Raw genomic sequence first — 19,703 nt, forward strand, 5'->3', positions numbered from 1 at the left:
AGGTCGTATGCGCCTAAGGTGCGATCTCGCATATGCCATCTCGCAGTTACTGTTGCGATATACTAGGATGTGACTCTAATTTGTTCTTTTTTTTTTTTTTAACGTCGTGCGACCTTCATTCTTTAAATGACGCTATCCCGAGTAGGACACCTAAGGGCGAGCCGCAATGGCCTCATCCTCGACAGGCACCTACGGTACCCGCAAGGCTTCGCGATAGTGTTACGCTCTCTCGCGCCGCATGGTTAACAAAATTGTGTGTGCGAACTATAATAGGTGCGATCATACCAGCACTAATGCACCGGATCCATCAGAACTCCGCAGTTAAGCGTGCTTGGGCGAGAGTAGTACTAGGATGGGTGACCTCTGGGAAGTCCTCGTGTTGCACCTCTTTTTTTTTTTTTTTAACGTCGTGCCGACCTTCATTCTTTAAATGACGCTATCCCGAGTAGGACACCTAGGGCGAGCCGCAATGGCCTCATCCTCGACAGCACCTACGGTACCCGCAAGGCTTCGCGATAGTGTTACGCTCTCTCGCGCCGCATGGTTAACAAAATTGTGTGTGCGAACTATAATAGGTGCGATCATACCAGCACTAATGCACCGGATCCCATCAGAACTCCGCAGTTAAGCGTGCTTGGGCGAGAGTAGTACTAGGATGGGTGACCTCTGGGAAGTCCTCGTGTTGCACCTCTTTTTTTTTTTTTTTAACGTCGTGCCGACCTTCATTCTTTAAATGACGCTATCCGAGTAGGACACCTAAGGGCGAGCCGCAATGGCCTCATCCTCGACAGCACCTACGGTACCCGCAAGGCTTCGCGATAGTGTTACGCTCTCTCGCGCCGCATGGTTAACAAAATTGTGTGTGCGAACTATAATAGGTGCGATCATACCAGCACTAATGCACCGGATCCCATCAGAACTCCGCAGTTAAGCGTGCTTGGGCGAGAGTAGTACTAGGATGGGTGACCTCCTGGGAAGTCCTCGTGTTGCACCTCTTTTTTTTTTTTTTTTAACGTCGTGCCGACCTTCATTCTTTAAATGACGCTATCCGAGTAGGACACCTAAGGGCGAGCCGCAATGGCCTCATCCTCGACAGGCACCTACGGTACCCGCAAGGCTTCGCGATAGTGTTACGCTCTCTCGCGCCGCATGGTTAACAAAATTGTGTGTGCGAACTATAATAGGTGCGATCATACCAGCACTAATGCACCGGATCCATCAGAACTCCGCAGTTAAGCGTGCTTGGGCGAGAGTAGTATGGATGGGACCTGGGAAGTCCTCGTGTTGCACCTCTTTTTTTTTTTTTTTTTAACGTCGTGCCGACCTTCATTCTTTAAATGACGCTATCCCGAGTAGGACACCTAAGGGCGAGCCGCAATGGCCTCATCCTCGACAGGCACCTACGGTACCCGCAAGGCTTCGCGATAGTGTTACGCTCTCTCGCGCCGCATGGTTAACAAAATTGTGTGTGCGAACTATAATAGGTGCGATCATACCAGCACTAATGCACCGGATCCCATCAGAACTCCGCAGTTAAGCGTGCTTGGGCGAGAGTAGTACTAGGATGGGTGACCTCCTGGGAAGTCCTCGTGTTGCACCTCTTTTTTTTTTTTTTTAACGTCGTGCCGACCTTCATTCTTTAAATGACGCTATCCCGAGTAGGACACCTAAGGGCGAGCCGCAATGGCCTCATCCTCGACAGGCACCTACGGTACCCGCAAGGCTTCGCGATAGTGTTACGCTCTCTCGCGCCGCATGGTTAACAAAATTGTGTGTGCGAACTATAATAGGTGCGATCATACCAGCACTAATGCACCGGATCCCATCAGAACTCCGCAGTTAAGCGTGCTTGGGCGAGAGTAGTACTAGGATGGTGACCTCCTGGGAAGTCCTCGTGTTGCACCTCTTTTTTTTTTTTTTTTAACGTCGTGCCGACCTTCATTCTTTAAATGACGCTATCCCGAGTAGGACACCTAAGGGCGAGCCGCAATGGCCTCATCCTCGACAGGCACCTACGGTACCCGCAAGGCTTCGCGATAGTGTTACGCTCTCTCGCGCCGCATGGTTAACAAAATTGTGTGTGCGAACTATAATAGGTGCGATCATACCAGCACTAATGCACCGGATCCCATCAGAACTCCGCAGTTAAGCGTGCTTGGGCGAGAGTAGTACTAGGATGGGTGACCTCCTGGGAAGTCCTCGTGTTGCACCTCTTTTTTTTTTTTTTTAACGTCGTGCCGACCTTCATTCTTTAAATGACGCTATCCCGAGTAGGACACCTAAGGGCGAGCCGCAATGGCCTCATCCTCGACAGGCACCTACGGTACCCGCAAGGCTTCGCAGATAGTGTTACGCTCTCTCGCGCCGCATGGTTAACAAAATTGTGTGTGCGAACTATAATAGGTGCGATCATACCAGCACTAATGCACCGGATCCCATCAGAACTCCGCAGTTAAGCGTGCTTGGGCGAGAGTAGTACTAGGATGGGTGACCTCCTGGGAAGTCCTCGTGTTGCACCTCTTTTTTTTTTTTTTTTTTTAACGTCGTGCCGACCTTCATTCTTTAAATGACGCTATCCCGAGTAGGACACCTAAGGGCGAGCCGCAATGGCCTCATCCTCGACAGGCACCTACGGTACCCGCAAGGCTTCGCGATAGTGTTACGCTCTCTCGCGCCGCATGGTTAACAAAATTGTGTGTGCGAACTATAATAGGTGCGATCATACCAGCACTAATGCACCGGATCCCATCAGAACTCCGCAGTTAAGCGTGCTTGGGCGAGAGTAGTACTAGGATGGGTGACCTCTGGGAAGTCCTCGTGTTGCACCTCTTTTTTTTTTTTTTTTAACGTCGTGCCGACCTTCATTCTTTAAATGACGCTATCCCGAGTAGGACACCTAAGGGCGAGCCGCAATGGCCTCATCCTCGACAGGCACCTACGGTACCCGCAAGGCTTCGCGGATAGTGTTACGCTCTCTCGCGCCGCATGGTTAACAAAATTGTGTGTGCGAACTATAATAGGTGCGATCATACCAGCACTAATGCACCGGATCCCATCAGAACTCCGCAGTTAAGCGTGCTTGGGCGAGAGTAGTACTAGGATGGGTGACCTCCTGGGAAGTCCTCGTGTTGCACCTCTTTTTTTTTTTTTTTAACGTCGTGCCGACCTTCATTCTTTAAATGACGCTATCCCGAGTAGGACACCTAAGGGCGAGCCGCAATGGCCTCATCCTCGACAGGCACCTACGGTACCCGCAAGGCTTCGCGATAGTGTTACGCTCTCTCGCGCCGCATGGTTAACAAAATTGTGTGTGCGAACTATAATAGGTGCGATCATACCAGCACTAATGCACCGGATCCCATCAGAACTCCGCAGTTAAGCGTGCTTGGGCGAGAGTAGTACTAGGATGGGTGACCTCCTGGGAAGTCCTCGTGTTGCACCTCTTTTTTTTTTTTTTTTAACGTCGTGCCGACCTTCATTCTTTAAATGACGCTATCCCGAGTAGGACACCTAAGGGCGAGCCGCAATGGCCTCATCCTCGACAGGCACCTACGGTACCCGCAAGGCTTCGCGATAGTGTTACGCTCTCTCGCGCCGCATGGTTAACAAAATTGTGTGTGCGAACTATAATAGGTGCGATCATACCAGCACTAATGCACCGGATCCCATCAGAACTCCGCAGTTAAGCGTGCTTGGGCGAGAGTAGTACTAGGATGGGTGACCTCCTGGGAAGTCCTCGTGTTGCACCTCTTTTTTTTTTTTTTTTAACGTCGTGCCGACCTTCATTCTTTAAATGACGCTATCCCGAGTAGGACACCTAAGGGCGAGCCGCAATGGCCTCATCCTCGACAGGCACCTACGGTACCCGCAAGGCTTCGCGATAGTGTTACGCTCTCTCGCGCCGCATGGTTAACAAAATTGTGTGTGCGAACTATAATAGGTGCGATCATACCAGCACTAATGCACCGGATCCCATCAGAACTCCGCAGTTAAGCGTGCTTGGGCGAGAGTAGTACTAGGATGGGTGACCTCCTGGGAAGTCCTCGTGTTGCACCTCTTTTTTTTTTTTTTTAACGTCGTGCCGACCTTCATTCTTTAAATGACGCTATCCCGAGTAGGACACCTAAGGGCGAGCCGCAATGGCCTCATCCTCGACAGGCACCTACGGTACCCGCAAGGCTTCGCAGATAGTGTTACGCTCTCTCGCGCCGCATGGTTAACAAAATTGTGTGTGCGAACTATAATAGGTGCGATCATACCAGCACTAATGCACCGGATCCCATCAGAACTCCGCAGTTAAGCGTGCTTGGGCGAGAGTAGTACTAGGATGGGTGACCTCCTGGGAAGTCCTCGTGTTGCACCTCTTTTTTTTTTTTTTTTTAACGTCGTGCCGACCTTCATTCTTTAAATGACGCTATCCCGAGTAGGACACCTAAGGGCGAGCCGCAATGGCCTCATCCTCGACAGGCACCTACGGTACCCGCAAGGCTTCGCAGATAGTGTTACGCTCTCTCGCGCCGCATGGTTAACAAAATTGTGTGTGCGAACTATAATAGGTGCGATCATACCAGCACTAATGCACCGGATCCCATCAGAACTCCGCAGTTAAGCGTGCTTGGGCGAGAGTAGTACTAGGATGGGTGACCTCCTGGGAAGTCCTCGTGTTGCACCTCTTTTTTTTTTTTTTTTAACGTCGTGCCGACCTTCATTCTTTAAATGACGCTATCCCGAGTAGGACACCTAAGGGCGAGCCGCAATGGCCTCATCCTCGACAGGCACCTACGGTACCCGCAAGGCTTCGCGATAGTGTTACGCTCTCTCGCGCCGCATGGTTAACAAAATTGTGTGTGCGAACTATAATAGGTGCGATCATACCAGCACTAATGCACCGGATCCCATCAGAACTCCGCAGTTAAGCGTGCTTGGGCGAGAGTAGTACTAGGATGGGTGACCTCCTGGGAAGTCCTCGTGTTGCACCTCTTTTTTTTTTTTTTTTAACGTCGTGCCGACCTTCATTCTTTAAATGACGCTATCCCGAGTAGGACACCTAAGGGCGAGCCGCAATGGCCTCATCCTCGACAGGCACCTACGGTACCCGCAAGGCTTCGCGATAGTGTTACGCTCTCTCGCGCCGCATGGTTAACAAAATTGTGTGTGCGAACTATAATAGGTGCGATCATACCAGCACTAATGCACCGGATCCCATCAGAACTCCGCAGTTAAGCGTGCTTGGGCGAGAGTAGTACTAGGATGGGTGACCTCCTGGGAAGTCCTCGTGTTGCACCTCTTTTTTTTTTTTTTTTTAACGTCGTGCCGACCTTCATTCTTTAAATGACGCTATCCCGAGTAGGACACCTAAGGGCGAGCCGCAATGGCCTCATCCTCGACAGGCACCTACGGTACCCGCAAGGCTTCGCAGATAGTGTTACGCTCTCTCGCGCCGCATGGTTAACAAAATTGTGTGTGCGAACTATAATAGGTGCGATCATACCAGCACTAATGCACCGGATCCCATCAGAACTCCGCAGTTAAGCGTGCTTGGGCGAGAGTAGTACTAGGATGGGTGACCTCTGGGAAGTCCTCGTGTTGCACCTCTTTTTTTTTTTTTTTTAACGTCGTGCCGACCTTCATTCTTTAAATGACGCTATCCCGAGTAGGACACCTAAGGGCGAGCCGCAATGGCCTCATCCTCGACAGGCACCTACGGTACCCGCAAGGCTTCGCGGATAGTGTTACGCTCTCTCGCGCCGCATGGTTAACAAAATTGTGTGTGCGAACTATAATAGGTGCGATCATACCAGCACTAATGCACCGGATCCCATCAGAACTCCGCAGTTAAGCGTGCTTGGGCGAGATAGTACTAGGATGGGTGACCTCTGGGAAGTCCTCGTGTTGCACCTCTTTTTTTTTTTTTTTAACGTCGTGCCGACCTTCATTCTTTAAATGACGCTATCCCGAGTAGGACACCTAAGGGCGAGCCGCAATGGCCTCATCCTCGACAGGCACCTACGGTACCCGCAAGGCTTCGCAGATAGTGTTACGCTCTCTCGCGCCGCATGGTTAACAAAATTGTGTGTGCGAACTATAATAGGTGCGATCATACCAGCACTAATGCACCGGATCCCATCAGAACTCCGCAGTTAAGCGTGCTTGGGCGAGAGTAGTACTAGGATGGGTGACCTCCTGGGAAGTCCTCGTGTTGCACCTCTTTTTTTTTTTTTTTTTAACGTCGTGCCGACCTTCATTCTTTAAATGACGCTATCCCGAGTAGGACACCTAAGGGCGAGCCGCAATGGCCTCATCCTCGACAGGCACCTACGGTACCCGCAAGGCTTCGCGGATAGTGTTACGCTCTCTCGCGCCGCATGGTTAACAAAATTGTGTGTGCGAACTATAATAGGTGCGATCATACCAGCACTAATGCACCGGATCCCATCAGAACTCCGCAGTTAAGCGTGCTTGGGCGAGAGTAGTACTAGGATGGGTGACCTCCTGGGAAGTCCTCGTGTTGCACCTCTTTTTTTTTTTTTTTTAACGTCGTGCCGACCTTCATTCTTTAAATGACGCTATCCCGAGTAGGACACCTAAGGGCGAGCCGCAATGGCCTCATCCTCGACAGGCACCTACGGTACCCGCAAGGCTTCGCGATAGTGTTACGCTCTCTCGCGCCGCATGGTTAACAAAATTGTGTGTGCGAACTATAATAGGTGCGATCATACCAGCACTAATGCACCGGATCCCATCAGAACTCCGCAGTTAAGCGTGCTTGGGCGAGAGTAGTACTAGGATGGGTGACCTCCTGGGAAGTCCTCGTGTTGCACCTCTTTTTTTTTTTTTTTTAACGTCGTGCCGACCTTCATTCTTTAAATGACGCTATCCCGAGTAGGACACCTAAGGGCGAGCCGCAATGGCCTCATCCTCGACAGGCACCTACGGTACCCGCAAGGCTTCGCAGATAGTGTTACGCTCTCTCGCGCCGCATGGTTAACAAAATTGTGTGTGCGAACTATAATAGGTGCGATCATACCAGCACTAATGCACCGGATCCCATCAGAACTCCGCAGTTAAGCGTGCTTGGGCGAGAGTAGTACTAGGATGGGTGACCTCCTGGGAAGTCCTCGTGTTGCACCTCTTTTTTTTTTTTTTTTTTTAACGTCGTGCCGACCTTCATTCTTTAAATGACGCTATCCCGAGTAGGACACCTAAGGGCGAGCCGCAATGGCCTCATCCTCGACAGGCACCTACGGTACCCGCAAGGCTTCGCGGATAGTGTTACGCTCTCTCGCGCCGCATGGTTAACAAAATTGTGTGTGCGAACTATAATAGGTGCGATCATACCAGCACTAATGCACCGGATCCCATCAGAACTCCGCAGTTAAGCGTGCTTGGGCGAGAGTAGTACTAGGATGGGTGACCTCTGGGAAGTCCTCGTGTTGCACCTCTTTTTTTTTTTTTTTTAACGTCGTGCCGACCTTCATTCTTTAAATGACGCTATCCCGAGTAGGACACCTAAGGGCGAGCCGCAATGGCCTCATCCTCGACAGGCACCTACGGTACCCGCAAGGCTTCGCAGATAGTGTTACGCTCTCTCGCGCCGCATGGTTAACAAAATTGTGTGTGCGAACTATAATAGGTGCGATCATACCAGCACTAATGCACCGGATCCCATCAGAACTCCGCAGTTAAGCGTGCTTGGGCGAGAGTAGTACTAGGATGGGTGACCTCCTGGGAAGTCCTCGTGTTGCACCTCTTTTTTTTTTTTTTTTTAACGTCGTGCCGACCTTCATTCTTTAAATGACGCTATCCCGAGTAGGACACCTAAGGGCGAGCCGCAATGGCCTCATCCTCGACAGGCACCTACGGTACCCGCAAGGCTTCGCGATAGTGTTACGCTCTCTCGCGCCGCATGGTTAACAAAATTGTGTGTGCGAACTATAATAGGTGCGATCATACCAGCACTAATGCACCGGATCCCATCAGAACTCCGCAGTTAAGCGTGCTTGGGCGAGAGTAGTACTAGGATGGGTGACCTCCTGGGAAGTCCTCGTGTTGCACCTCTTTTTTTTTTTTTTTTAACGTCGTGCCGACCTTCATTCTTTAAATGACGCTATCCCGAGTAGGACACCTAAGGGCGAGCCGCAATGGCCTCATCCTCGACAGGCACCTACGGTACCCGCAAGGCTTCGCAGATAGTGTTACGCTCTCTCGCGCCGCATGGTTAACAAAATTGTGTGTGCGAACTATAATAGGTGCGATCATACCAGCACTAATGCACCGGATCCCATCAGAACTCCGCAGTTAAGCGTGCTTGGGCGAGAGTAGTACTAGGATGGGTGACCTCCTGGGAAGTCCTCGTGTTGCACCTCTTTTTTTTTTTTTTTTTTTAACGTCGTGCCGACCTTCATTCTTTAAATGACGCTATCCCGAGTAGGACACCTAAGGGCGAGCCGCAATGGCCTCATCCTCGACAGGCACCTACGGTACCCGCAAGGCTTCGCGATAGTGTTACGCTCTCTCGCGCCGCATGGTTAACAAAATTGTGTGTGCGAACTATAATAGGTGCGATCATACCAGCACTAATGCACCGGATCCCATCAGAACTCCGCAGTTAAGCGTGCTTGGGCGAGAGTAGTACTAGGATGGGTGACCTCCTGGGAAGTCCTCGTGTTGCACCTCTTTTTTTTTTTTTTTTTAACGTCGTGCCGACCTTCATTCTTTAAATGACGCTATCCCGAGTAGGACACCTAAGGGCGAGCCGCAATGGCCTCATCCTCGACAGGCACCTACGGTACCCGCAAGGCTTCGCGGATAGTGTTACGCTCTCTCGCGCCGCATGGTTAACAAAATTGTGTGTGCGAACTATAATAGGTGCGATCATACCAGCACTAATGCACCGGATCCCATCAGAACTCCGCAGTTAAGCGTGCTTGGGCGAGAGTAGTACTAGGATGGGTGACCTCCTGGGAAGTCCTCGTGTTGCACCTCTTTTTTTTTTTTTTTTTAACGTCGTGCCGACCTTCATTCTTTAAATGACGCTATCCCGAGTAGGACACCTAAGGGCGAGCCGCAATGGCCTCATCCTCGACAGGCACCTACGGTACCCGCAAGGCTTCGCAGATAGTGTTACGCTCTCTCGCGCCGCATGGTTAACAAAATTGTGTGTGCGAACTATAATAGGTGCGATCATACCAGCACTAATGCACCGGATCCCATCAGAACTCCGCAGTTAAGCGTGCTTGGGCGAGAGTAGTACTAGGATGGGTGACCTCCTGGGAAGTCCTCGTGTTGCACCTCTTTTTTTTTTTTTTTTTAACGTCGTGCCGACCTTCATTCTTTAAATGACGCTATCCCGAGTAGGACACCTAAGGGCGAGCCGCAATGGCCTCATCCTCGACAGGCACCTACGGTACCCGCAAGGCTTCGCGGATAGTGTTACGCTCTCTCGCGCCGCATGGTTAACAAAATTGTGTGTGCGAACTATAATAGGTGCGATCATACCAGCACTAATGCACCGGATCCCATCAGAACTCCGCAGTTAAGCGTGCTTGGGCGAGAGTAGTACTAGGATGGGTGACCTCCTGGGAAGTCCTCGTGTTGCACCTCTTTTTTTTTTTTTTTTAACGTCGTGCCGACCTTCATTCTTTAAATGACGCTATCCCGAGTAGGACACCTAAGGGCGAGCCGCAATGGCCTCATCCTCGACAGGCACCTACGGTACCCGCAAGGCTTCGCAGATAGTGTTACGCTCTCTCGCGCCGCATGGTTAACAAAATTGTGTGTGCGAACTATAATAGGTGCGATCATACCAGCACTAATGCACCGGATCCCATCAGAACTCCGCAGTTAAGCGTGCTTGGGCGAGAGTAGTACTAGGATGGGTGACCTCCTGGGAAGTCCTCGTGTTGCACCTCTTTTTTTTTTTTTTTTTTAACGTCGTGCCGACCTTCATTCTTTAAATGACGCTATCCCGAGTAGGACACCTAAGGGCGAGCCGCAATGGCCTCATCCTCGACAGGCACCTACGGTACCCGCAAGGCTTCGCAGATAGTGTTACGCTCTCTCGCGCCGCATGGTTAACAAAATTGTGTGTGCGAACTATAATAGGTGCGATCATACCAGCACTAATGCACCGGATCCCATCAGAACTCCGCAGTTAAGCGTGCTTGGGCGAGAGTAGTACTAGGATGGGTGACCTCCTGGGAAGTCCTCGTGTTGCACCTCTTTTTTTTTTTTTTTTTAACGTCGTGCCGACCTTCATTCTTTAAATGACGCTATCCCGAGTAGGACACCTAAGGGCGAGCCGCAATGGCCTCATCCTCGACAGGCACCTACGGTACCCGCAAGGCTTCGCGATAGTGTTACGCTCTCTCGCGCCGCATGGTTAACAAAATTGTGTGTGCGAACTATAATAGGTGCGATCATACCAGCACTAATGCACCGGATCCCATCAGAACTCCGCAGTTAAGCGTGCTTGGGCGAGAGTAGTACTAGGATGGGTGACCTCCTGGGAAGTCCTCGTGTTGCACCTCTTTTTTTTTTTTTTTTAACGTCGTGCCGACCTTCATTCTTTAAATGACGCTATCCCGAGTAGGACACCTAAGGGCGAGCCGCAATGGCCTCATCCTCGACAGGCACCTACGGTACCCGCAAGGCTTCGCGATAGTGTTACGCTCTCTCGCGCCGCATGGTTAACAAAATTGTGTGTGCGAACTATAATAGGTGCGATCATACCAGCACTAATGCACCGGATCCCATCAGAACTCCGCAGTTAAGCGTGCTTGGGCGAGAGTAGTACTAGGATGGGTGACCTCCTGGGAAGTCCTCGTGTTGCACCTCTTTTTTTTTTTTTTTTTAACGTCGTGCCGACCTTCATTCTTTAAATGACGCTATCCCGAGTAGGACACCTAAGGGCGAGCCGCAATGGCCTCATCCTCGACAGGCACCTACGGTACCCGCAAGGCTTCGCGATAGTGTTACGCTCTCTCGCGCCGCATGGTTAACAAAATTGTGTGTGCGAACTATAATAGGTGCGATCATACCAGCACTAATGCACCGGATCCCATCAGAACTCCGCAGTTAAGCGTGCTTGGGCGAGAGTAGTACTAGGATGGGTGACCTCCTGGGAAGTCCTCGTGTTGCACCTCTTTTTTTTTTTTTTTTAACGTCGTGCCGACCTTCATTCTTTAAATGACGCTATCCCGAGTAGGACACCTAAGGGCGAGCCGCAATGGCCTCATCCTCGACAGGCACCTACGGTACCCGCAAGGCTTCGCGATAGTGTTACGCTCTCTCGCGCCGCATGGTTAACAAAATTGTGTGTGCGAACTATAATAGGTGCGATCATACCAGCACTAATGCACCGGATCCCATCAGAACTCCGCAGTTAAGCGTGCTTGGGCGAGAGTAGTACTAGGATGGGTGACCTCCTGGGAAGTCCTCGTGTTGCACCTCTTTTTTTTTTTTTTTAACGTCGTGCCGACCTTCATTCTTTAAATGACGCTATCCCGAGTAGGACACCTAAGGGCGAGCCGCAATGGCCTCATCCTCGACAGGCACCTACGGTACCCGCAAGGCTTCGCGGATAGTGTTACGCTCTCTCGCGCCGCATGGTTAACAAAATTGTGTGTGCGAACTATAATAGGTGCGATCATACCAGCACTAATGCACCGGATCCCATCAGAACTCCGCAGTTAAGCGTGCTTGGGCGAGAGTAGTACTAGGATGGGTGACCTCTGGGAAGTCCTCGTGTTGCACCTCTTTTTTTTTTTTTTTAACGTCGTGCCGACCTTCATTCTTTAAATGACGCTATCCCGAGTAGGACACCTAAGGGCGAGCCGCAATGGCCTCATCCTCGACAGGCACCTACGGTACCCGCAAGGCTTCGCGATAGTGTTACGCTCTCTCGCGCCGCATGGTTAACAAAATTGTGTGTGCGAACTATAATAGGTGCGATCATACCAGCACTAATGCACCGGATCCCATCAGAACTCCGCAGTTAAGCGTGCTTGGGCGAGAGTAGTACTAGGATGGGTGACCTCCTGGGAAGTCCTCGTGTTGCACCTCTTTTTTTTTTTTTTTTTTAACGTCGTGCCGACCTTCATTCTTTAAATGACGCTATCCCGAGTAGGACACCTAAGGGCGAGCCGCAATGGCCTCATCCTCGACAGGCACCTACGGTACCCGCAAGGCTTCGCGATAGTGTTACGCTCTCTCGCGCCGCATGGTTAACAAAATTGTGTGTGCGAACTATAATAGGTGCGATCATACCAGCACTAATGCACCGGATCCCATCAGAACTCCGCAGTTAAGCGTGCTTGGGCGAGAGTAGTACTAGGATGGGTGACCTCCTGGGAAGTCCTCGTGTTGCACCTCTTTTTTTTTTTTTTTTAACGTCGTGCCGACCTTCATTCTTTAAATGACGCTATCCCGAGTAGGACACCTAAGGGCGAGCCGCAATGGCCTCATCCTCGACAGGCACCTACGGTACCCGCAAGGCTTCGCAGATAGTGTTACGCTCTCTCGCGCCGCATGGTTAACAAAATTGTGTGTGCGAACTATAATAGGTGCGATCATACCAGCACTAATGCACCGGATCCCATCAGAACTCCGCAGTTAAGCGTGCTTGGGCGAGAGTAGTACTAGGATGGGTGACCTCCTGGGAAGTCCTCGTGTTGCACCTCTTTTTTTTTTTTTTTTAACGTCGTGCCGACCTTCATTCTTTAAATGACGCTATCCCGAGTAGGACACCTAAGGGCGAGCCGCAATGGCCTCATCCTCGACAGGCACCTACGGTACCCGCAAGGCTTCGCGATAGTGTTACGCTCTCTCGCGCCGCATGGTTAACAAAATTGTGTGTGCGAACTATAATAGGTGCGATCATACCAGCACTAATGCACCGGATCCCATCAGAACTCCGCAGTTAAGCGTGCTTGGGCGAGAGTAGTACTAGGATGGGTGACCTCCTGGGAAGTCCTCGTGTTGCACCTCTTTTTTTTTTTTTTTTTAACGTCGTGCCGACCTTCATTCTTTAAATGACGCTATCCCGAGTAGGACACCTAAGGGCGAGCCGCAATGGCCTCATCCTCGACAGGCACCTACGGTACCCGCAAGGCTTCGCGATAGTGTTACGCTCTCTCGCGCCGCATGGTTAACAAAATTGTGTGTGCGAACTATAATAGGTGCGATCATACCAGCACTAATGCACCGGATCCCATCAGAACTCCGCAGTTAAGCGTGCTTGGGCGAGAGTAGTACTAGGATGGGTGACCTCCTGGGAAGTCCTCGTGTTGCACCTCTTTTTTTTTTTTTTTAACGTCGTGCCGACCTTCATTCTTTAAATGACGCTATCCCGAGTAGGACACCTAAGGGCGAGCCGCAATGGCCTCATCCTCGACAGGCACCTACGGTACCCGCAAGGCTTCGCGATAGTGTTACGCTCTCTCGCGCCGCATGGTTAACAAAATTGTGTGTGCGAACTATAATAGGTGCGATCATACCAGCACTAATGCACCGGATCCCATCAGAACTCCGCAGTTAAGCGTGCTTGGGCGAGAGTAGTACTAGGATGGGTGACCTCCTGGGAAGTCCTCGTGTTGCACCTCTTTTTTTTTTTTTTTTTTTTAACGTCGTGCCGACCTTCATTCTTTAAATGACGCTATCCCGAGTAGGACACCTAAGGGCGAGCCGCAATGGCCTCATCCTCGACAGGCACCTACGGTACCCGCAAGGCTTCGCGGATAGTGTTACGCTCTCTCGCGCCGCATGGTTAACAAAATTGTGTGTGCGAACTATAATAGGTGCGATCATACCAGCACTAATGCACCGGATCCCATCAGAACTCCGCAGTTAAGCGTGCTTGGGCGAGAGTAGTACTAGGATGGGTGACCTCCTGGGAAGTCCTCGTGTTGCACCTCTTTTTTTTTTTTTTTTAACGTCGTGCCGACCTTCATTCTTTAAATGACGCTATCCCGAGTAGGACACCTAAGGGCGAGCCGCAATGGCCTCATCCTCGACAGGCACCTACGGTACCCGCAAGGCTTCGCAGATAGTGTTACGCTCTCTCGCGCCGCATGGTTAACAAAATTGTGTGTGCGAACTATAATAGGTGCGATCATACCAGCACTAATGCACCGGATCCCATCAGAACTCCGCAGTTAAGCGTGCTTGGGCGAGAGTAGTACTAGGATGGGTGACCTCCTGGGAAGTCCTCGTGTTGCACCTCTTTTTTTTTTTTTTTTTAACGTCGTGCCGACCTTCATTCTTTAAATGACGCTATCCCGAGTAGGACACCTAAGGGCGAGCCGCAATGGCCTCATCCTCGACAGGCACCTACGGTACCCGCAAGGCTTCGCGGATAGTGTTACGCTCTCTCGCGCCGCATGGTTAACAAAATTGTGTGTGCGAACTATAATAGGTGCGATCATACCAGCACTAATGCACCGGATCCCATCAGAACTCCGCAGTTAAGCGTGCTTGGGCGAGAGTAGTACTAGGATGGGTGACCTCCTGGGAAGTCCTCGTGTTGCACCTCTTTTTTTTTTTTTTTTTAACGTCGTGCCGACCTTCATTCTTTAAATGACGCTATCCCGAGTAGGACACCTAAGGGCGAGCCGCAATGGCCTCATCCTCGACAGGCACCTACGGTACCCGCAAGGCTTCGCAGATAGTGTTACGCTCTCTCGCGCCGCATGGTTAACAAAATTGTGTGTGCGAACTATAATAGGTGCGATCATACCAGCACTAATGCACCGGATCCCATCAGAACTCCGCAGTTAAGCGTGCTTGGGCGAGAGTAGTACTAGGATGGGTGACCTCCTGGGAAGTCCTCGTGTTGCACCTCTTTTTTTTTTTTTTTTTTAACGTCGTGCCGACCTTCATTCTTTAAATGACGCTATCCCGAGTAGGACACCTAAGGGCGAGCCGCAATGGCCTCATCCTCGACAGGCACCTACGGTACCCGCAAGGCTTCGCGATAGTGTTACGCTCTCTCGCGCCGCATGGTTAACAAAATTGTGTGTGCGAACTATAATAGGTGCGATCATACCAGCACTAATGCACCGGATCCCATCAGAACTCCGCAGTTAAGCGTGCTTGGGCGAGAGTAGTACTAGGATGGGTGACCTCCTGGGAAGTCCTCGTGTTGCACCTCTTTTTTTTTTTTTTTTAACGTCGTGCCGACCTTCATTCTTTAAATGACGCTATCCCGAGTAGGACACCTAAGGGCGAGCCGCAATGGCCTCATCCTCGACAGGCACCTACGGTACCCGCAAGGCTTCGCGGATAGTGTTACGCTCTCTCGCGCCGCATGGTTAACAAAATTGTGTGTGCGAACTATAATAGGTGCGATCATACCAGCACTAATGCACCGGATCCCATCAGAACTCCGCAGTTAAGCGTGCTTGGGCGAGAGTAGTACTAGGATGGGTGACCTCCTGGGAAGTCCTCGTGTTGCACCTCTTTTTTTTTTTTTTTTTAACGTCGTGCCGACCTTCATTCTTTAAATGACGCTATCCCGAGTAGGACACCTAAGGGCGAGCCGCAATGGCCTCATCCTCGACAGGCACCTACGGTACCCGCAAGGCTTCGCAGATAGTGTTACGCTCTCTCGCGCCGCATGGTTAACAAAATTGTGTGTGCGAACTATAATAGGTGCGATCATACCAGCACTAATGCACCGGATCCCATCAGAACTCCGCAGTTAAGCGTGCTTGGGCGAGAGTAGTACTAGGATGGGTGACCTCCTGGGAAGTCCTCGTGTTGCACCTCTTTTTTTTTTTTTTTTAACGTCGTGCCGACCTTCATTCTTTAAATGACGCTATCCCGAGTAGGACACCTAAGGGCGAGCCGCAATGGCCTCATCCTCGACAGGCACCTACGGTACCCGCAAGGCTTCGCGGATAGTGTTACGCTCTCTCGCGCCGCATGGTTAACAAAATTGTGTGTGCGAACTATAATAGGTGCGATCATACCAGCACTAATGCACCGGATCCCATCAGAACTCCGCAGTTAAGCGTGCTTGGGCGAGAGTAGTACTAGGATGGGTGACCTCCTGGGAAGTCCTCGTGTTGCACCTCTTTTTTTTTTTTTTTTTAACGTCGTGCCGACCTTCATTCTTTAAATGACGCTATCCCGAGTAGGACACCTAAGGGCGAGCCGCAATGGCCTCATCCTCGACAGGCACCTACGGTACCCGCAAGGCTTCGCGGATAGTGTTACGCTCTCTCGCGCCGCATGGTTAACAAAATTGTGTGTGCGAACTATAATAGGTGCGATCATACCAGCACTAATGCACCGGATCCCATCAGAACTCCGCAGTTAAGCGTGCTTGGGCGAGAGTAGTACTAGGATGGGTGACCTCTGGGAAGTCCTCGTGTTGCACCTCTTTTTTTTTTTTTTTTAACGTCGTGCCGACCTTCATTCTTTAAATGACGCTATCCCGAGTAGGACACCTAAGGGCGAGCCGCAATGGCCTCATCCTCGACAGGCACCTACGGTACCCGCAAGGCTTCGCAGATAGTGTTACGCTCTCTCGCGCCGCATGGTTAACAAAATTGTGTGTGCGAACTATAATAGGTGCGATCATACCAGCACTAATGCACCGGATCCCATCAGAACTCCGCAGTTAAGCGTGCTTGGGCGAGAGTAGTACTAGGATGGGTGACCTCCTGGGAAGTCCTCGTGTTGCACCTCTTTTTTTTTTTTTTTTTAACGTCGTGCCGACCTTCATTCTTTAAATGACGCTATCCCGAGTAGGACACCTAAGGGCGAGCCGCAATGGCCTCATCCTCGACAGGCACCTACGGTACCCGCAAGGCTTCGCGGATAGTGTTACGCTCTCTCGCGCCGCATGGTTAACAAAATTGTGTGTGCGAACTATAATAGGTGCGATCATACCAGCACTAATGCACCGGATCCCATCAGAACTCCGCAGTTAAGCGTGCTTGGGCGAGAGTAGTACTAGGATGGGTGACCTCCTGGGAAGTCCTCGTGTTGCACCTCTTTTTTTTTTTTTTTTAACGTCGTGCCGACCTTCATTCTTTAAATGACGCTATCCCGAGTAGGACACCTAAGGGCGAGCCGCAATGGCCTCATCCTCGACAGGCACCTACGGTACCCGCAAGGCTTCGCAGATAGTGTTACGCTCTCTCGCGCCGCATGGTTAACAAAATTGTGTGTGCGAACTATAATAGGTGCGATCATACCAGCACTAATGCACCGGATCCCATCAGAACTCCGCAGTTAAGCGTGCTTGGGCGAGAGTAGTACTAGGATGGGTGACCTCTGGGAAGTCCTCGTGTTGCACCTCTTTTTTTTTTTTTTTTTAACGTCGTGCCGACCTTCATTCTTTAAATGACGCTATCCCGAGTAGGACACCTAAGGGCGAGCCGCAATGGCCTCATCCTCGACAGGCACCTACGGTACCCGCAAGGCTTCGCAGATAGTGTTACGCTCTCTCGCGCCGCATGGTTAACAAAATTGTGTGTGCGAACTATAATAGGTGCGATCATACCAGCACTAATGCACCGGATCCCATCAGAACTCCGCAGTTAAGCGTGCTTGGGCGAGAGTAGTACTAGGATGGGTGACCTCCTGGGAAGTCCTCGTGTTGCACCTCTTTTTTTTTTTTTTTAACGTCGTGCCGACCTTCATTCTTTAAATGACGCTATCCCGAGTAGGACACCTAAGGGCGAGCCGCAATGGCCTCATCCTCGACAGGCACCTACGGTACCCGCAAGGCTTCGCAGATAGTGTTACGCTCTCTCGCGCCGCATGGTTAACAAAATTGTGTGTGCGAACTATAATAGGTGCGATCATACCAGCACTAATGCACCGGATCCCATCAGAACTCCGCAGTTAAGCGTGCTTGGGCGAGAGTAGTACTAGGATGGGTGACCTCCTGGGAAGTCCTCGTGTTGCACCTCTTTTTTTTTTTTTTTTTTAACGTCGTGCCGACCTTCATTCTTTAAATGACGCTATCCCGAGTAGGACACCTAAGGGCGAGCCGCAATGGCCTCATCCTCGACAGGCACCTACGGTACCCGCAAGGCTTCGCGGATAGTGTTACGCTCTCTCGCGCCGCATGGTTAACAAAATTGTGTGTGCGAACTATAATAGGTGCGATCATACCAGCACTAATGCACCGGATCCCATCAGAACTCCGCAGTTAAGCGTGCTTGGGCGAGAGTAGTACTAGGATGGGTGACCTCCTGGGAAGTCCTCGTGTTGCACCTCTTTTTTTTTTTTTTTTTAACGTCGTGCCGACCTTCATTCTTTAAATGACGCTATCCCGAGTAGGACACCTAAGGGCGAGCCGCAATGGCCTCATCCTCGACAGGCACCTACGGTACCCGCAAGGCTTCGCAGATAGTGTTACGCTCTCTCGCGCCGCATGGTTAACAAAATTGTGTGTGCGAACTATAATAGGTGCGATCATACCAGCACTAATGCACCGGATCCCATCAGAACTCCGCAGTTAAGCGTGCTTGGGCGAGAGTAGTACTAGGATGGGTGACCTCCTGGGAAGTCCTCGTGTTGCACCTCTTTTTTTTTTTTTTTTTAACGTCGTGCCGACCTTCATTCTTTAAATGACGCTATCCCGAGTAGGACACCTAAGGGCGAGCCGCAATGGCCTCATCCTCGACAGGCACCTACGGTACCCGCAAGGCTTCGCGATAGTGTTACGCTCTCTCGCGCCGCATGGTTAACAAAATTGTGTGTGCGAACTATAATAGGTGCGATCATACCAGCACTAATGCACCGGATCCCATCAGAACTCCGCAGTTAAGCGTGCTTGGGCGAGAGTAGTACTAGGATGGGTGACCTCTGGGAAGTCCTCGTGTTGCACCTCTTTTTTTTTTTTTTTTAACGTCGTGCCGACCTTCATTCTTTAAATGACGCTATCCCGAGTAGGACACCTAAGGGCGAGCCGCAATGGCCTCATCCTCGACAGCACCTACGGTACCCGCAAGGCTTCGCGATAGTGTTACGCTCTCTCGCGCCGCATGGTTAACAAAATTGTGTGTGCGAACTATAATAGGTGCGATCATACCAGCACTAATGCACCGGATCCCATCAGAACTCCGCAGTTAAGCGTGCTTGGGCGAGATAGTACTAGGATGGGTGACCTCTGGAAGTCCTCGTGTTGCACCTCTTTTTTTTTTTTTTTTAACGTCGTGCCGACCTTCATTCTTTAAATGACGCTATCCCGAGTAGGACACCTAAGGGCGAGCCGCAATGGCCTCATCCTCGACAGCACCTACGGTACCCGCAAGGCTTCGCGATAGTGTTACGCTCTCTCGCGCCGCATGGTTAACAAATTGTGTGTGCGAACTATAATAGGTGCGATCATACCAGCACTAATGCACCGGATCCCATCAGAACTCCGCAGTTAAGCGTGCTTGGCGAGAGTAGTACTAGGATGGGACCTGGGAAGTCCTCGTGTTGCACCTCTTTTTTTTTTTTTTTAACGTCGTGCCGACCTTCATTCTTTAAATGACGCTATCCGAGTAGGACACCTAAGGGCGAGCCGCAATGGCCTCATCCTCGACAGCACCTACGGTACCCCAAGCTTCGCGATAGTGTTACGCTTCTCGCGCCATGGTTACATGTGCGAACTATAATAGGTGCGATCATACAGCACTAATGCACCGGATCCATCAGAACTCATTAGGTGCGATTCTAATCTATCTTTGCACCTTAACGCT

At 50.9% G+C, this 19,703-nt stretch overlaps 61 non-coding genes and 2 pseudogenes across 61 annotated transcripts; all 63 read left to right on the plus strand.

Annotated features, from left to right (window-relative positions):
* The first annotated feature begins 271 nt into the window (after positions 1–271).
* LOC114926525 (5S ribosomal RNA) lies at positions 272–388 on the plus strand. Its single transcript, XR_003816969.1, has one exon. It is a non-coding gene; the product is annotated as a 5S ribosomal RNA (ribosomal RNA).
* A 185-nt stretch (positions 389–573) lies between these two features.
* Positions 574–691, plus strand: LOC114926354 (5S ribosomal RNA). Its single transcript, XR_003816797.1, has one exon. It is a non-coding gene; the product is annotated as a 5S ribosomal RNA (ribosomal RNA).
* A 185-nt stretch (positions 692–876) lies between these two features.
* Positions 877–995, plus strand: LOC114926897 (5S ribosomal RNA). Its single transcript, XR_003817322.1, has one exon. It is a non-coding gene; the product is annotated as a 5S ribosomal RNA (ribosomal RNA).
* A 187-nt stretch (positions 996–1,182) lies between these two features.
* On the plus strand, positions 1,183–1,293 carry LOC114926609 (5S ribosomal RNA; annotated as a pseudogene).
* A 189-nt stretch (positions 1,294–1,482) lies between these two features.
* LOC114926898 (5S ribosomal RNA) lies at positions 1,483–1,601 on the plus strand. The gene has a single exon (XR_003817323.1). It is a non-coding gene; the product is annotated as a 5S ribosomal RNA (ribosomal RNA).
* Positions 1,602–1,788: 187 nt separating this feature from the next.
* On the plus strand, positions 1,789–1,906 carry LOC114926395 (5S ribosomal RNA). Its single transcript, XR_003816839.1, has one exon. It is a non-coding gene; the product is annotated as a 5S ribosomal RNA (ribosomal RNA).
* Positions 1,907–2,094: 188 nt separating this feature from the next.
* On the plus strand, positions 2,095–2,213 carry LOC114926899 (5S ribosomal RNA). The gene has a single exon (XR_003817324.1). It is a non-coding gene; the product is annotated as a 5S ribosomal RNA (ribosomal RNA).
* Positions 2,214–2,401: 188 nt separating this feature from the next.
* Positions 2,402–2,520, plus strand: LOC114926900 (5S ribosomal RNA). Its single transcript, XR_003817325.1, has one exon. It is a non-coding gene; the product is annotated as a 5S ribosomal RNA (ribosomal RNA).
* Positions 2,521–2,711: 191 nt separating this feature from the next.
* LOC114926356 (5S ribosomal RNA) lies at positions 2,712–2,829 on the plus strand. The gene has a single exon (XR_003816799.1). It is a non-coding gene; the product is annotated as a 5S ribosomal RNA (ribosomal RNA).
* Positions 2,830–3,018: 189 nt separating this feature from the next.
* On the plus strand, positions 3,019–3,137 carry LOC114926901 (5S ribosomal RNA). The gene has a single exon (XR_003817326.1). It is a non-coding gene; the product is annotated as a 5S ribosomal RNA (ribosomal RNA).
* A 187-nt stretch (positions 3,138–3,324) lies between these two features.
* LOC114926902 (5S ribosomal RNA) lies at positions 3,325–3,443 on the plus strand. Its single transcript, XR_003817327.1, has one exon. It is a non-coding gene; the product is annotated as a 5S ribosomal RNA (ribosomal RNA).
* A 188-nt stretch (positions 3,444–3,631) lies between these two features.
* LOC114926903 (5S ribosomal RNA) lies at positions 3,632–3,750 on the plus strand. The gene has a single exon (XR_003817328.1). It is a non-coding gene; the product is annotated as a 5S ribosomal RNA (ribosomal RNA).
* A 188-nt stretch (positions 3,751–3,938) lies between these two features.
* Positions 3,939–4,057, plus strand: LOC114926904 (5S ribosomal RNA). The gene has a single exon (XR_003817329.1). It is a non-coding gene; the product is annotated as a 5S ribosomal RNA (ribosomal RNA).
* Positions 4,058–4,245: 188 nt separating this feature from the next.
* LOC114926905 (5S ribosomal RNA) lies at positions 4,246–4,364 on the plus strand. The gene has a single exon (XR_003817330.1). It is a non-coding gene; the product is annotated as a 5S ribosomal RNA (ribosomal RNA).
* Positions 4,365–4,554: 190 nt separating this feature from the next.
* Positions 4,555–4,673, plus strand: LOC114926906 (5S ribosomal RNA). The gene has a single exon (XR_003817331.1). It is a non-coding gene; the product is annotated as a 5S ribosomal RNA (ribosomal RNA).
* A 188-nt stretch (positions 4,674–4,861) lies between these two features.
* LOC114926908 (5S ribosomal RNA) lies at positions 4,862–4,980 on the plus strand. The gene has a single exon (XR_003817333.1). It is a non-coding gene; the product is annotated as a 5S ribosomal RNA (ribosomal RNA).
* Positions 4,981–5,168: 188 nt separating this feature from the next.
* On the plus strand, positions 5,169–5,287 carry LOC114926909 (5S ribosomal RNA). The gene has a single exon (XR_003817334.1). It is a non-coding gene; the product is annotated as a 5S ribosomal RNA (ribosomal RNA).
* Positions 5,288–5,477: 190 nt separating this feature from the next.
* LOC114926357 (5S ribosomal RNA) lies at positions 5,478–5,595 on the plus strand. The gene has a single exon (XR_003816800.1). It is a non-coding gene; the product is annotated as a 5S ribosomal RNA (ribosomal RNA).
* A 189-nt stretch (positions 5,596–5,784) lies between these two features.
* Positions 5,785–5,901, plus strand: LOC114926493 (5S ribosomal RNA). Its single transcript, XR_003816937.1, has one exon. It is a non-coding gene; the product is annotated as a 5S ribosomal RNA (ribosomal RNA).
* Positions 5,902–6,089: 188 nt separating this feature from the next.
* On the plus strand, positions 6,090–6,208 carry LOC114926910 (5S ribosomal RNA). The gene has a single exon (XR_003817335.1). It is a non-coding gene; the product is annotated as a 5S ribosomal RNA (ribosomal RNA).
* Positions 6,209–6,398: 190 nt separating this feature from the next.
* Positions 6,399–6,517, plus strand: LOC114926911 (5S ribosomal RNA). The gene has a single exon (XR_003817336.1). It is a non-coding gene; the product is annotated as a 5S ribosomal RNA (ribosomal RNA).
* A 188-nt stretch (positions 6,518–6,705) lies between these two features.
* Positions 6,706–6,824, plus strand: LOC114926912 (5S ribosomal RNA). Its single transcript, XR_003817337.1, has one exon. It is a non-coding gene; the product is annotated as a 5S ribosomal RNA (ribosomal RNA).
* A 189-nt stretch (positions 6,825–7,013) lies between these two features.
* On the plus strand, positions 7,014–7,132 carry LOC114926914 (5S ribosomal RNA). The gene has a single exon (XR_003817339.1). It is a non-coding gene; the product is annotated as a 5S ribosomal RNA (ribosomal RNA).
* Positions 7,133–7,324: 192 nt separating this feature from the next.
* On the plus strand, positions 7,325–7,442 carry LOC114926358 (5S ribosomal RNA). Its single transcript, XR_003816801.1, has one exon. It is a non-coding gene; the product is annotated as a 5S ribosomal RNA (ribosomal RNA).
* A 189-nt stretch (positions 7,443–7,631) lies between these two features.
* Positions 7,632–7,750, plus strand: LOC114926915 (5S ribosomal RNA). The gene has a single exon (XR_003817340.1). It is a non-coding gene; the product is annotated as a 5S ribosomal RNA (ribosomal RNA).
* Positions 7,751–7,939: 189 nt separating this feature from the next.
* LOC114926916 (5S ribosomal RNA) lies at positions 7,940–8,058 on the plus strand. Its single transcript, XR_003817341.1, has one exon. It is a non-coding gene; the product is annotated as a 5S ribosomal RNA (ribosomal RNA).
* A 189-nt stretch (positions 8,059–8,247) lies between these two features.
* LOC114926917 (5S ribosomal RNA) lies at positions 8,248–8,366 on the plus strand. Its single transcript, XR_003817342.1, has one exon. It is a non-coding gene; the product is annotated as a 5S ribosomal RNA (ribosomal RNA).
* Positions 8,367–8,557: 191 nt separating this feature from the next.
* Positions 8,558–8,676, plus strand: LOC114926918 (5S ribosomal RNA). Its single transcript, XR_003817343.1, has one exon. It is a non-coding gene; the product is annotated as a 5S ribosomal RNA (ribosomal RNA).
* Positions 8,677–8,866: 190 nt separating this feature from the next.
* Positions 8,867–8,985, plus strand: LOC114926920 (5S ribosomal RNA). The gene has a single exon (XR_003817345.1). It is a non-coding gene; the product is annotated as a 5S ribosomal RNA (ribosomal RNA).
* A 190-nt stretch (positions 8,986–9,175) lies between these two features.
* LOC114926921 (5S ribosomal RNA) lies at positions 9,176–9,294 on the plus strand. Its single transcript, XR_003817346.1, has one exon. It is a non-coding gene; the product is annotated as a 5S ribosomal RNA (ribosomal RNA).
* Positions 9,295–9,484: 190 nt separating this feature from the next.
* LOC114926922 (5S ribosomal RNA) lies at positions 9,485–9,603 on the plus strand. The gene has a single exon (XR_003817347.1). It is a non-coding gene; the product is annotated as a 5S ribosomal RNA (ribosomal RNA).
* Positions 9,604–9,792: 189 nt separating this feature from the next.
* Positions 9,793–9,911, plus strand: LOC114926923 (5S ribosomal RNA). The gene has a single exon (XR_003817348.1). It is a non-coding gene; the product is annotated as a 5S ribosomal RNA (ribosomal RNA).
* Positions 9,912–10,102: 191 nt separating this feature from the next.
* Positions 10,103–10,221, plus strand: LOC114926924 (5S ribosomal RNA). The gene has a single exon (XR_003817349.1). It is a non-coding gene; the product is annotated as a 5S ribosomal RNA (ribosomal RNA).
* Positions 10,222–10,410: 189 nt separating this feature from the next.
* Positions 10,411–10,529, plus strand: LOC114926925 (5S ribosomal RNA). Its single transcript, XR_003817350.1, has one exon. It is a non-coding gene; the product is annotated as a 5S ribosomal RNA (ribosomal RNA).
* Positions 10,530–10,717: 188 nt separating this feature from the next.
* LOC114926926 (5S ribosomal RNA) lies at positions 10,718–10,836 on the plus strand. Its single transcript, XR_003817351.1, has one exon. It is a non-coding gene; the product is annotated as a 5S ribosomal RNA (ribosomal RNA).
* A 189-nt stretch (positions 10,837–11,025) lies between these two features.
* On the plus strand, positions 11,026–11,144 carry LOC114926927 (5S ribosomal RNA). The gene has a single exon (XR_003817352.1). It is a non-coding gene; the product is annotated as a 5S ribosomal RNA (ribosomal RNA).
* A 188-nt stretch (positions 11,145–11,332) lies between these two features.
* On the plus strand, positions 11,333–11,451 carry LOC114926928 (5S ribosomal RNA). The gene has a single exon (XR_003817353.1). It is a non-coding gene; the product is annotated as a 5S ribosomal RNA (ribosomal RNA).
* Positions 11,452–11,639: 188 nt separating this feature from the next.
* LOC114926359 (5S ribosomal RNA) lies at positions 11,640–11,757 on the plus strand. The gene has a single exon (XR_003816802.1). It is a non-coding gene; the product is annotated as a 5S ribosomal RNA (ribosomal RNA).
* A 187-nt stretch (positions 11,758–11,944) lies between these two features.
* Positions 11,945–12,063, plus strand: LOC114926929 (5S ribosomal RNA). Its single transcript, XR_003817354.1, has one exon. It is a non-coding gene; the product is annotated as a 5S ribosomal RNA (ribosomal RNA).
* Positions 12,064–12,253: 190 nt separating this feature from the next.
* Positions 12,254–12,372, plus strand: LOC114926931 (5S ribosomal RNA). The gene has a single exon (XR_003817356.1). It is a non-coding gene; the product is annotated as a 5S ribosomal RNA (ribosomal RNA).
* A 189-nt stretch (positions 12,373–12,561) lies between these two features.
* LOC114926932 (5S ribosomal RNA) lies at positions 12,562–12,680 on the plus strand. The gene has a single exon (XR_003817357.1). It is a non-coding gene; the product is annotated as a 5S ribosomal RNA (ribosomal RNA).
* A 188-nt stretch (positions 12,681–12,868) lies between these two features.
* LOC114926933 (5S ribosomal RNA) lies at positions 12,869–12,987 on the plus strand. The gene has a single exon (XR_003817358.1). It is a non-coding gene; the product is annotated as a 5S ribosomal RNA (ribosomal RNA).
* Positions 12,988–13,176: 189 nt separating this feature from the next.
* LOC114926934 (5S ribosomal RNA) lies at positions 13,177–13,295 on the plus strand. Its single transcript, XR_003817359.1, has one exon. It is a non-coding gene; the product is annotated as a 5S ribosomal RNA (ribosomal RNA).
* A 187-nt stretch (positions 13,296–13,482) lies between these two features.
* On the plus strand, positions 13,483–13,601 carry LOC114926935 (5S ribosomal RNA). The gene has a single exon (XR_003817360.1). It is a non-coding gene; the product is annotated as a 5S ribosomal RNA (ribosomal RNA).
* Positions 13,602–13,794: 193 nt separating this feature from the next.
* LOC114926936 (5S ribosomal RNA) lies at positions 13,795–13,913 on the plus strand. The gene has a single exon (XR_003817361.1). It is a non-coding gene; the product is annotated as a 5S ribosomal RNA (ribosomal RNA).
* Positions 13,914–14,102: 189 nt separating this feature from the next.
* LOC114926937 (5S ribosomal RNA) lies at positions 14,103–14,221 on the plus strand. Its single transcript, XR_003817362.1, has one exon. It is a non-coding gene; the product is annotated as a 5S ribosomal RNA (ribosomal RNA).
* A 190-nt stretch (positions 14,222–14,411) lies between these two features.
* On the plus strand, positions 14,412–14,530 carry LOC114926938 (5S ribosomal RNA). The gene has a single exon (XR_003817363.1). It is a non-coding gene; the product is annotated as a 5S ribosomal RNA (ribosomal RNA).
* Positions 14,531–14,720: 190 nt separating this feature from the next.
* On the plus strand, positions 14,721–14,839 carry LOC114926939 (5S ribosomal RNA). Its single transcript, XR_003817364.1, has one exon. It is a non-coding gene; the product is annotated as a 5S ribosomal RNA (ribosomal RNA).
* Positions 14,840–15,029: 190 nt separating this feature from the next.
* On the plus strand, positions 15,030–15,148 carry LOC114926940 (5S ribosomal RNA). The gene has a single exon (XR_003817365.1). It is a non-coding gene; the product is annotated as a 5S ribosomal RNA (ribosomal RNA).
* A 189-nt stretch (positions 15,149–15,337) lies between these two features.
* Positions 15,338–15,456, plus strand: LOC114926942 (5S ribosomal RNA). Its single transcript, XR_003817367.1, has one exon. It is a non-coding gene; the product is annotated as a 5S ribosomal RNA (ribosomal RNA).
* Positions 15,457–15,646: 190 nt separating this feature from the next.
* LOC114926943 (5S ribosomal RNA) lies at positions 15,647–15,765 on the plus strand. The gene has a single exon (XR_003817368.1). It is a non-coding gene; the product is annotated as a 5S ribosomal RNA (ribosomal RNA).
* A 189-nt stretch (positions 15,766–15,954) lies between these two features.
* Positions 15,955–16,073, plus strand: LOC114926944 (5S ribosomal RNA). Its single transcript, XR_003817369.1, has one exon. It is a non-coding gene; the product is annotated as a 5S ribosomal RNA (ribosomal RNA).
* A 190-nt stretch (positions 16,074–16,263) lies between these two features.
* LOC114926360 (5S ribosomal RNA) lies at positions 16,264–16,381 on the plus strand. The gene has a single exon (XR_003816803.1). It is a non-coding gene; the product is annotated as a 5S ribosomal RNA (ribosomal RNA).
* Positions 16,382–16,570: 189 nt separating this feature from the next.
* On the plus strand, positions 16,571–16,689 carry LOC114926945 (5S ribosomal RNA). Its single transcript, XR_003817370.1, has one exon. It is a non-coding gene; the product is annotated as a 5S ribosomal RNA (ribosomal RNA).
* A 190-nt stretch (positions 16,690–16,879) lies between these two features.
* LOC114926946 (5S ribosomal RNA) lies at positions 16,880–16,998 on the plus strand. Its single transcript, XR_003817371.1, has one exon. It is a non-coding gene; the product is annotated as a 5S ribosomal RNA (ribosomal RNA).
* A 189-nt stretch (positions 16,999–17,187) lies between these two features.
* LOC114926361 (5S ribosomal RNA) lies at positions 17,188–17,305 on the plus strand. Its single transcript, XR_003816804.1, has one exon. It is a non-coding gene; the product is annotated as a 5S ribosomal RNA (ribosomal RNA).
* A 190-nt stretch (positions 17,306–17,495) lies between these two features.
* On the plus strand, positions 17,496–17,614 carry LOC114926947 (5S ribosomal RNA). The gene has a single exon (XR_003817372.1). It is a non-coding gene; the product is annotated as a 5S ribosomal RNA (ribosomal RNA).
* A 188-nt stretch (positions 17,615–17,802) lies between these two features.
* On the plus strand, positions 17,803–17,921 carry LOC114926948 (5S ribosomal RNA). Its single transcript, XR_003817373.1, has one exon. It is a non-coding gene; the product is annotated as a 5S ribosomal RNA (ribosomal RNA).
* A 191-nt stretch (positions 17,922–18,112) lies between these two features.
* Positions 18,113–18,231, plus strand: LOC114926949 (5S ribosomal RNA). The gene has a single exon (XR_003817374.1). It is a non-coding gene; the product is annotated as a 5S ribosomal RNA (ribosomal RNA).
* Positions 18,232–18,421: 190 nt separating this feature from the next.
* Positions 18,422–18,540, plus strand: LOC114926950 (5S ribosomal RNA). The gene has a single exon (XR_003817375.1). It is a non-coding gene; the product is annotated as a 5S ribosomal RNA (ribosomal RNA).
* A 189-nt stretch (positions 18,541–18,729) lies between these two features.
* LOC114926362 (5S ribosomal RNA) lies at positions 18,730–18,847 on the plus strand. The gene has a single exon (XR_003816805.1). It is a non-coding gene; the product is annotated as a 5S ribosomal RNA (ribosomal RNA).
* Positions 18,848–19,034: 187 nt separating this feature from the next.
* Positions 19,035–19,150, plus strand: LOC114926529 (5S ribosomal RNA). The gene has a single exon (XR_003816973.1). It is a non-coding gene; the product is annotated as a 5S ribosomal RNA (ribosomal RNA).
* A 186-nt stretch (positions 19,151–19,336) lies between these two features.
* LOC114926595 (5S ribosomal RNA) lies at positions 19,337–19,449 on the plus strand (annotated as a pseudogene).
* Positions 19,450–19,703: the final 254 nt, after the last annotated feature.

This window comes from Arachis hypogaea, unplaced genomic scaffold, assembly GCF_003086295.3.
Source record: "Arachis hypogaea cultivar Tifrunner unplaced genomic scaffold, arahy.Tifrunner.gnm2.J5K5 arahy.Tifrunner.gnm2.scaffold_32, whole genome shotgun sequence".
NCBI classification, from domain to species: domain Eukaryota; kingdom Viridiplantae; phylum Streptophyta; class Magnoliopsida; order Fabales; family Fabaceae; genus Arachis; species Arachis hypogaea.